We start from the raw sequence: 10,705 nt of genomic DNA, 5'->3' as shown, positions 1-10,705 counted from the left end.
CTCAACTTCTCTGGGCAACATGTCCTGTTGCCTCATAACCCTCACAGTAAATATATATGATATTGAGCAATCCAAAATAGTTTTCTTTTTTATATTAATAGATTTGCCTAAATTTTATTAAGGAAGGTATAATAAATTGTTTCCAATTAAACATTAGGGATCTGTGGTATCTTTGTATTAGCAGCAGTTGCCTCTGAAGTGAAGTAAATAGTACTGTTATTTTTTTATTATCATCTTTAGTATATGTAGTATAAGGCTAGTACAGATGTTTGTATATTCATGGGTTTTTTTCAGAGCAGCTTGAGAATAACTTTTAAATATCTTTTAAAAAAAACCAAAAAAAAAAAAAAGTCTACATTTGTTAGCTTTATACATAATGGGAAAGAGCACACTGCCGAGAAATGTGTTACCGATGACTGCTATTTAGCAAAATCATTAATTTGGTTAAACGTGAACAACAAATTTCTGCCAGATTAATAGTTTTACACAAAACATGAGAGGACTTAATTTCAAAGGAATGATCAAAACTCTGTATTGATTATGATAAAAATGCTCCCAGATATTGATAGGTTTCTAAAAACAACTAGATGTCAAGTTCTGTGAAACATGAACCTACTGACTGTTATCAGTATAATGGTGGAATACAAAACTGGTTTCCTATTTGCATTTTTAACTTTATTGTTAGAACAGAACATCTTAATTCATTAAAAGCACCTAAAAATAAAGTGTAACAATTATGTCCTTATCTAGTTATACAGCCATCAGCAATACTGGTCATAGTTTGATCAAAATATCAGTAAAGTTGCTGCCATTTAACTAACTAGCCCAGAAAATTGGATCCTGTTTTGCTGTGTTTATTTATGTTAGTCTATTTTAATGTGCTACTTAACAGAGGAAGCAACAACATAGTAAGTCTTTTATCCATGGTTTCAGAAGTGTAGCAGGTTTTCTTTCATCTTTTTCCTTTTTTTTTTCTTCTAGCCAATAATAAAATTCATGATAATCAAAAAAACTTAGTGTTGGGATTGATCTCAGTAAATACAGACTGTGCCCCTCAACTGCAAGAAATAATTGAAGTTTTCACAGTATCTGAGAACATTCCCATGGTGTTTTGCCAACAAACCAGAATTTCCTTTATGCTACTCTCTTGCTTAGTGCATGAAAAATCATGCTTAAGGCTGAAACCAGAGGCATTTTTTGACATATCAGTTCTAAATTTTCCCAGACTTTTAAAAGTAAATATTAAACTGTATATAGAAATTCTGTAGCTTCACTGTAATTATGAGCTCAGGTGGGAATTATTCTCCTTATGTTTTGTATTGTGTTTCACAAATGAGTAATTAACATTTAATGTATTTAATGTGTATGACTTTTGTGACCTTTAGCTTTTCATATTGACATAAAATGACCGGTTTCAGAGAGTAATGTGAGAGTTTTTTATCCGAATCATCGACAGGCAAATCTTGTGAACTACAAAATCTAGTTTACAAGTCGTTGAAAAAGACAAACGAAATAGCCTGTCTTCCTGTGACTTATATCTGCCCCACCTTTCCTCCATAACTACATCTCCCAGAAAGATACAAAGAGCTTGCATCATTTTTCTCTCCACTCCATTTCTCTTTCTTACCTCTTTTACTCTTACTTTTTTTTTTCCCCTTGATTTGCCTGTTAACTTATAATATCTTAAATCTACTCTTGATTCTGGACAAGACAAGAAAGGTCAAGAAGAAAGAGAAGCAACATGGAAGTAAACTGTCATCCTCTCTCACTCTTGCTCATAGTGCTTGGGGTGATTTGTGTCTGTAATAGCACTATGAATTTCTCTTACATTGGACTTGTTTAATTTTGGGGATTTTTTGGGGGTGTTTTTTTGTTGTTTTTATAGGGGTAAGAAGTCTATTGTTGTTTATCATAGCTCTTAGAAGTGTTTTCTTACCCTGAGGCAATTTATTTGTTCAAATTCAATACGGGTTCTGCTGTGGCTTCCATAGAAACCACTCTCCCTGGAGTAGTTAATGTCCTCTTATTCTCTGCTAATGAAGAGCCCTCAATCTGATTTAAGTATTTGACATTGTTGATAATCCCATCTTCCTGAATTCTCTCCACAGAAATCCTAGTTATCTTACCAATCTAACCTGTTTTTGTCCTTCAAATTTGATCTTTGTGTTGAAAAACCTTCTGTTATAAAATAACAGGATTGGACTCACGATCTTCCGTACAGTCTTCCTCTGTTTCCTTGTCTATATTTAGTAGATTCCCAACTTTGTTTTACAATAATAAATTCTGAGTGGTTTGTTACATGTTTTAAGGAGAGGAATACCATGTTATGAATTAAATTATTGGCATTAGAATTATTACTAAGACATGGGTTCACAAAAAAAAGTCATAATTGTGAAATAATACACAAATAATGTAAAATAGTTATATAAAAGGTAGTTACTTAATTTTTTTTTAAGAAATGAAAGAAAAACAGTCATTTTAGCATAACTATATGTGTACGATGGTTGCAAACCAAGACACTGCTTTTTATTTTTATCTAGGTGCATTGATTTGCTATGATAGGTTATAATTAGTGGTCATATGGCTTTTTAGAATAGACTTCCTGGCAGTAAGATTTATGATAACATAGGGTCAGTAATTTTAGTCGTTGACTGAATAAATCCTAGTAGTAGTACAAAATCACCAGGGAGACTGAAGGAATTCTTGGTGAACCACAAAGGACTAACAGAAGGTGTATCCTTGCATCTACAATATTTTTCTGGTGTACACAGAGATGTACAGTATCCTCAGTATCCTCAGATAATTAATTTTTAATTTTCTCTAATAAGAAAGTTTGTCAAAACCTATAGTGAATAAATATTGTCCACATAATGCATATGCAGAAGGACAAAATCTAGTATCTGTCTTCACTTAAAAATGCAGACTTTTTATTTCTTTTCATTTTGTTTTTGTTTTTGTATTTCAGAAGAGTCAACAAGTTATGTAGCAGAAATAATTATTGCTGAGTTTTAAAAAAATCCTAACTAAGGTTTAGTAAAGATTCAATGCATGCCTACATTTGAAATACGGATATTTGCATATCAATATTCTTTGATATTGTTTTGAATATTAACTTAAAATACATTAAAATATATAAATAAAAATTATAAAAATGTAAATAAATATATCAATTTAGAGAGCATAACTGATTAATTAGATAGAATTCTCATTACAAGATTAAGCATTTTAATACAGAGATAGGAAATAGAAGGGTTGATCAACAATTAAAATTTCCAGTTGCATTGGAAACATGAAGACATGATGCTTGAAATGAAGGAAAAAAGATGCTCATTTCAGATTGCCAATTCTAACGTAAACAAAATATGGGTTTTGACATATTCTAACTTCTGACCGCAATGTAACCACACTGTAAATGGGTCATGTGTATTTTCTGCCTAAGTTGCATGGTGTTGTCTAGCAGTGTCTTTGGCTAGTATCCTCATTTTCAGACAAACTGCTCCAGGTGGGCAGAACAGCCCTGCCAAGGGCAACTACATCCTTCTCCATGAAGCTGGGGAGCTGGCAGAGTAGAAAGTCATATTCTGCCAAATGTCTCTGAGGAGCACAGCAGTTGTCTGCTTATCTAAATGTTCATTCAACTGGAAAGCTGTATTGGGATACAATATCACAGATTTGAGTATAGATTATGGTAAGAAGCATATGTCAAAAAAATTTCAGAAATAATGAAGAAGGGTAGAGAAAGTAACAGTGTTGACTTGAGACTAGGTTAAAAACCAGAAACTTAATGTACTAACCTAAATATATTCAATTTAGCTCAAAGTTGCTGTCTGAGGCCTTGTTTTTGGTTTTTTTTGGTGTTGTGGTTTAACCCTACCTGTCAATTTAGCCCCACACAGCCACTCACTCACTACATCACCTCTTATCCGGATGGGGGAGAGAATCCAAATGGTAAAAGCTAGAAAACTCGTGGACTGAGACAAAGACAGTTTAATAGAGAAAGCAAAACCCATGTACAAAGGCAAAGTAAACACGGAATTCATTCACTGCTTCCCATGGGCAGGCAGATGTTCCACCATCTCCAGGAGAGCAGGGCTCCACCACTTGTAATTGTTATTTGGGAAGACAAAGGCCATAGCTCCAAAAGTCTCCCTCTTCCTTCTTTTTCACCCAGCTTTATATGCTGAGCGAGATGTCATATAGTAGTTCAATTGATGAATTTGACAAAGGCAAGTTTGTAAGCATGCAGGGCACTGTGCAACATTTGTTTTTCTTTAAACACAAGTTTCTGTAGAAACCATATTTTTATTCAGTGACGTTCTATGGCAGATAATTGCTTTAGCATTTTCCTCAGGACCATTTAACTAGTATTAAAAATCCTGTACCAGTAAGGTTTAAGTAGAGAAATATATATTGCTGCTCAACTAATTTTTTTACTTGTCCAAAGAATTTTATGGAGAGCCACATTAACCAAGTATAGTATTAAGGAAACCTTATCTACTTCATTATGATTTAAAACTTATTATAAAAAGGTAGGAGCTGTCAATAAAGACCTAAAAATACTGATCTTTAGTGAAATTTTCCTGTTCTTTGTTACAAGAAACTCTTGAAGGAAAGTATTTTATAAGAATTTTTAATCTTTTCAATAGAATAGGTTTCCAACTTGTTATACCAATACAGTAGAGCCATCAATAGTATGTTTATGTTCCAGAAGGAATTATGATATTCCTTTAAGTAAGAAAATAATAATTAAAAGTACATTTGAAAGTTTCATATGAAAAAATCTAGGAATAATTATAAATGTATATGTAATAAGTAAAATTTTGTTGTAATAATTTAGATTAATTTTATATATTTGAAATATTGGTTTCATAAAATCTTTTTCTAGATAGAATAAAATTTAATGAAAATTGATCTATAATTTTCTTATTTGAAACCAGAAAGTGTTGAGACTCCCATCCTGAAATAGGCTTTGAGGTCAAGGATTTGTCCTCAAATATTCAGATTTCAATATAAGCAAACTGCCACAAAATTGTGAACATTTTTCCTCCAGCTTTCTGTGTGGGAAGCTCCATGATGGAGAACTAATCCATGTTCTGCTTTATTTTCACCCTTCTCACCATCCTCCCCAGTGGCACAGACTGTGATTTAGGGCACTGAGGCCTGGCTCTATTTCTCTGAATGCAGAAGCCCATCCTTTCTTGTTGTGAGGGTTAGCAGTTTTATCTGTGAGTGATATTTTTGGTAGCCTTCTAGGTGGCAGAGGAAGTGGGACAGAAACAGCAGAAGCCAGTCAGAGAACTCTGTGCCTGATAGATTTTTACTACAGAAAACAAGGAAGTATTGTTACTTTTTTTTTTTTACATTCTTTTGCTCTGTATATATCTCAGTATGATAATGGCAGTACAGCAAATAGCTTCAGAGCTGTATTACCAAAAAATGGGAAAGAATAAAGAAAAGGTCCACATGGGAATGATAATATTTATATATGAATGTAGCGTACAAAATGTGTTTATGCTACTGAGATTTAAATTTCCATATCTGACATATTGGTGATTTGTTTTTCTTTGATTACATCCCGAGAAGCAGCATAAGAAATGTATGCTGTTAAGAGCTGATACATTGAATGTCATGTTTAATGTTTTTCAAACATAATCAAAATATGTAATATTTTCTTGTGGTTTCTTCAGTATAATGCTGAAATTAAGGCCCATGAAACATCATATTTTTTTAATATTCCTTAGGAGTGCAAGAGAACATATAAATGACACATACTGGGCTGATTCAAGTATTTTGCTGTATTAACATAAACATTCCTTTTTGAAAACACACACATAAAAATCACAGCAGGATTGTAAGTTTGGCATTTCCATGCCACAGAGGATTTATGCTTATATACTAGTGCTAGGAAATGAGATTCTTCTTTCAAAAAAAGTAAAATGTTGTCCTGTAAAGACAATTTGATAGGGGTATTTTGCAGGTCTAGAAAACTTCATCAGTGGAGAAACTGAAAGACCAGGTCCTGCATCTCAGTACTATGCATTAAGAAAAGGAGTCTGTGTATAATTATTTAATAATGCAGATGATACTGATGTAAAAGAGTAATATTTTCTTAGTAATTACTCCATCATTCTGTTTCCACCCCTTACATCTTAGCACAATGATTCTCTACTGTGTTATTGTTTGTTCTTCTCTTAGCTAATTTAAATTGCAAGAAGTAAATGAGCATTTACATTTTTCCCGAGGAGATAATTTTCTACTTTAACAAATATCAGTGCTTTGATATTGAATTTCCTTATAGTCCCTCTATATATCCTTATTTGGAATTCTAAATTGAATACCCTATGGTTCTGAAGAGAAGTGTCTTGTAGACCACATCTGGTATTTAGACTTTTTTTATCCTGGTCTTCTCCAATTTGAATGGTGCAATTCTACTGTGGAAAACTGCTTTGTTTAAAGGACACTTTTTGCTTTCATTTATTTAAATTACTTTAAACATTCTATAGTTCATGAACTGACCATAGGTTATTTCTTAACCTGTGTGACATCAGAGGAAACTTTACCTTTTGACAATTTTCTCTTTCCTTCCCCTTCACTTTTCACTCTGTAAGTTCTAACTGCAGAACTATGGGTGATGTGTGAGCAGAAAATGGACATAGCTCGTCTTCTTACTTCCACGTTGCACTTGAGGCATGACTAAGTATGAAAACAATATTTCTACCAGGAGAATGAGTAAATATGATCTTAAAAACACTGACAGTTAATAAATTTGGAATCCTCATTTTTGTTGAACTGTTTACTAGGCTAACACTCTATTGCCTACTATCAGTGACAAAATATATGTAAGCTCATATCTCAGGAGGAGAAATTGTACTGGAAGTTAATTTGAGGACACTACACAAAGTTCTTAAAATAAGAACAAACGAGCTTAAAAAAATGAAAGTCCAGTTTGAGAATTAGTCGTCTTTTGAATACAAATAATACAATATTTGTAGGATTGGTGGCTGAAAGAGGTTTGAAAGCTATCACTGTTGATCCAATGATCGACAAAACCAATTCACAAATTTAGCCTTTTCTAGTTTTCTTCTCTTCGCTACTAAAACCAATAACATAATGCAGACACATACCCTGACTTTTGGTTAGCCAATTTCTATTCTTGGTCACTAACCACATTTCTGGCAGTCCGCTGCCTGTCCCTTGGTCAGTCTGTTTGTATTCTGTGACTCTTGTCTTTAATATGTGACTAAAATGTTTGATTTTTCTTTTTGCTCCCAAGTTTTGGTTATCTTTCATCTTCCCACATATCTATCCTTTTTCATGCCGTTTTTCTGATATATATATCTTTCTTCTATGATATATTTTGTTGTTTCCCAAAGTGTAATTTCAAATCTGTGATCCATAATATTTTGTAAAGAACTCATATGCAAATAGTCCTCTTTTATCCCACTCTTTCTCTAAACATGATTATTGTATGAAAGTAAAAAAAAATATTTTCTTTTAATTTTAAGGAAATAAGTGCCACAAGAAGGCTTTATAGTCTCTAATGAGCATACTTATCTTTTTTACAAAACTGAAGCATTAATTAATTGCAAATGAAATGATATCCTAAACTTTGGTAAGTGCCAATGCCATTTAATCTCCAGTTGGGTTAGGTTTTTTCATTTTTTTTTTAATTAGCTACTCAAACCTATTTATGCATTGAAAGGTAGTAAAAAAACTTTGAAAAGTTAACTGAAAAAATTTAAAACTTGATCTCATAGGTTTTTTGAGAAAATAAGGTAACAGGTGTAAAGCAAGTACAAACTTAGTCAATAATTGAATAGAAACAATTTAAAGCATAAAAGAAACTTCTACAAACTTTGTGGATGATAGATCTATAAGCAGCTATTAAAATGGTCCAGAACAGGGTAAGATGAATATTGAGCCAAAGTCTCCTCTTTTGTTTCTAGAGGCTGCTTCCTAGCATTTACTGATTTAACACAGAGGAAAAATAATAATGTTCCAATATCTTAAGTAATTTGAAACAGTTGAACTGCTGGACAAATCTCTTTGTGTATCAGGAGAAAGAACAAAAGAACACTAGTTTTCTCACTCTACAGTTGTGGATTCTTGCATGAGGAAAATATTAGTAGCAAATCAACAGCAGTAACAATATTCTGAAGAGTAGAACCACATCCACATTTGCTTTTGTAGTTTTATAGGAAGGAAAATAATACTACAGAATCAGAAGGCAGCACTACACTGATGTATATGGACACACTAGATATTATAAAACAGCAAATAATTTCCTATATATACTTAGAGTCTGCAGGTAAAAATCCTGGTGTTACTTGTAAAAGATGTAGAGAGGACAATGGAGAAAAAGAAACTTGGGGAAAAATGGATTTGTTCTTGAAAATAGTGAGCATGACAGTGTTGTTCAGGCCTACTGATAGGCACTGCATATGTTCAGTGATTTAAGTATTATGTAGATTTTATACTCCTAGATTTATATCTTTACGTAGTGTATAGTCTCTATTACAGCAACTTTGTAAACATGACATCATTCAATTACATCATACTCTATAAGGAAAGGATATGATGCAATGAGACAAATGGCTATCCAAATCCAAATAATTTGCTATTTGGGGAACAGAAACTTAAATCTGTAACTCCTAAGTATAATGCGATAATCACTTCACAATGTTCTTTTCAAAGCTAGAAGCCACTGAAACAATGAACTTTCACTTTCATTGGTCTGTTCATCCATGTCTGCAGTGACCTTGACCAGGATATTTATAATAATACTATCACTAAATGGAACTGAAGAAATTCGCAAAATCATTCAGGCCTGATTCCATGACAATATTGCAACTTGAGGGAGTTGCATGTGAAAGTACTCTACATCTGGGCATTATTGGGAAGTAAGACTTGGATGAGACCTTTATCAAATCAGAAATGTAACTTACTTTGGACCTATGAATGTTTGGTGTCAAATGTTATGTTCTTACTCTTGATTTTTGCCATCCAAAGCTGCACCTTGACAGTTCAGAGTTCCACCTTTGGCAGGACAACCATGATATGGAAGGAATTTCCTTAAAATCTAACATTTGACTACTGTGACCCACTGACTTTTCTGAAGTTGCACGCAATAATTTAAAAAACTCCATATATTACAAAGCCATGGACTGAATTTCTATTTAATTACATAATAAAATCTATTTAGAATATATTCCTATTATAGAAAAGAGTGTTGCACTACTTTGTTGCAACTACTTTATGTAATGATTTTGAACTAACTGCTTAGAGATTACGCTCATCTGCCTCTGTGGGTATGTTAACAGTCATATCCTACAAAATTCAGGCAGTGTGTTGCCCTACTGACTGAAAAGTGAGATTACAAGAATGTTTTCTCATTAACTGATTTGCTGTATTTATGTGCATATGGTAAAACTGAATTGAAAAAGTATTAATTAGAAAATGTCCCTAAATTTAGCTATAGGGCACATCAGTATATCTACGTTGCAAATGTTACCATACAAATGCACCCCAAATTTGAAATTTATCAAGGAGAACCTTTGTTAATAAACAATTTAAAACTTAATTTGACATTTGGATTTTGAAAGCTTATAGTGCAGAGTGACACTGAAAATTTTTCATCAAGTCTTTGTCAGTTCTGATGAGAAGGGATTCATAAGCCTAAAAGCTTGTCTGGTTTTATTAAAGCATCTAATATACTTGGATAAAAGATACTACCGCTTTCCTCAGAATTTCATTCTATTGCAAGTGTATAAATCTTTTTTATAGGAAAGCCTCTATTTGCTAGGAAGAAATATATCACCATTTTTTTCTCTACTTTATCTAAGATAGTATAGATTCACAGTTTTTGTAAGATTATTTAAAATTCTGTACACTGTCTTTCTGCAAATTATATGAACAATATACGATACTGTCTAACCTTTTAAAATTTATTTAAACCTGCTTTGTAGGGTTTTTAGAATCAAGCTTTTAATATACCTGCAACAATCTGGCTTAACATACTGAAAGAGATCTCCTTTATGTCATTGAATTCATGTGCGAATTACATCAGATTACGTCACTATTATAAGCATGCATTTGTAGAAAAATGTAATGCAAAACTCATTTTCATTACATTTTTAAGGGCTTTTCATAAAATCAAGAGAAAGACCATTTACACGAGGATTTTTTTACCTCTGAAATATTATAGTATTCATAATACTTTGCAATGACTTTGGTGTTGGTAAGTACATCAACACATCACTGACTCTGGAAGAAAAATGCAGTGGGTGAAATCTGGCCCTTACTGGTAGTGCTGTGCAAAAACTGGCCGTAAAACAGTTCAGGGTTGGCTGAACATCAGTGACAACAAATATTCTGGCACTATTGTACAGGATGGCTGAAGGCACTCAGCCATGGCGCAGAAAAAAACACACTGCCACTGCTTTGGAAAAGATCAAACTTCCCCCTTGGTCAGTAAGCTGCAGATGGCAGCATATGTGTTAGCAGGTGGGGAAACTGTTTACTCTCTTTGGCTCTCACTCTGGATCCTGTTAGATGTTGCTGTGCTGCTTAGTGTCCATTCTGTATTCTAATTTGAGTGTTAGTTGAAACAAAGCCCTTCATTTACACAGGGGATGACATTGAAAAGCCTCTTCATGTCTTGTTTTCTCTCTGCATCTCTGCTGAGGGCTGCTCAGGCTTGTTCCTA

The sequence above is a fragment of the Manacus candei genome, unplaced genomic scaffold (assembly GCF_025592945.1).
Source record: "Manacus candei isolate 608988 ecotype Guabito, Panama unplaced genomic scaffold, ASM2559294v1 h1tg000049l, whole genome shotgun sequence".
Taxonomy (NCBI): domain Eukaryota; kingdom Metazoa; phylum Chordata; class Aves; order Passeriformes; family Pipridae; genus Manacus; species Manacus candei.
Note: the sequence above shows the minus strand (reverse complement) of the source record.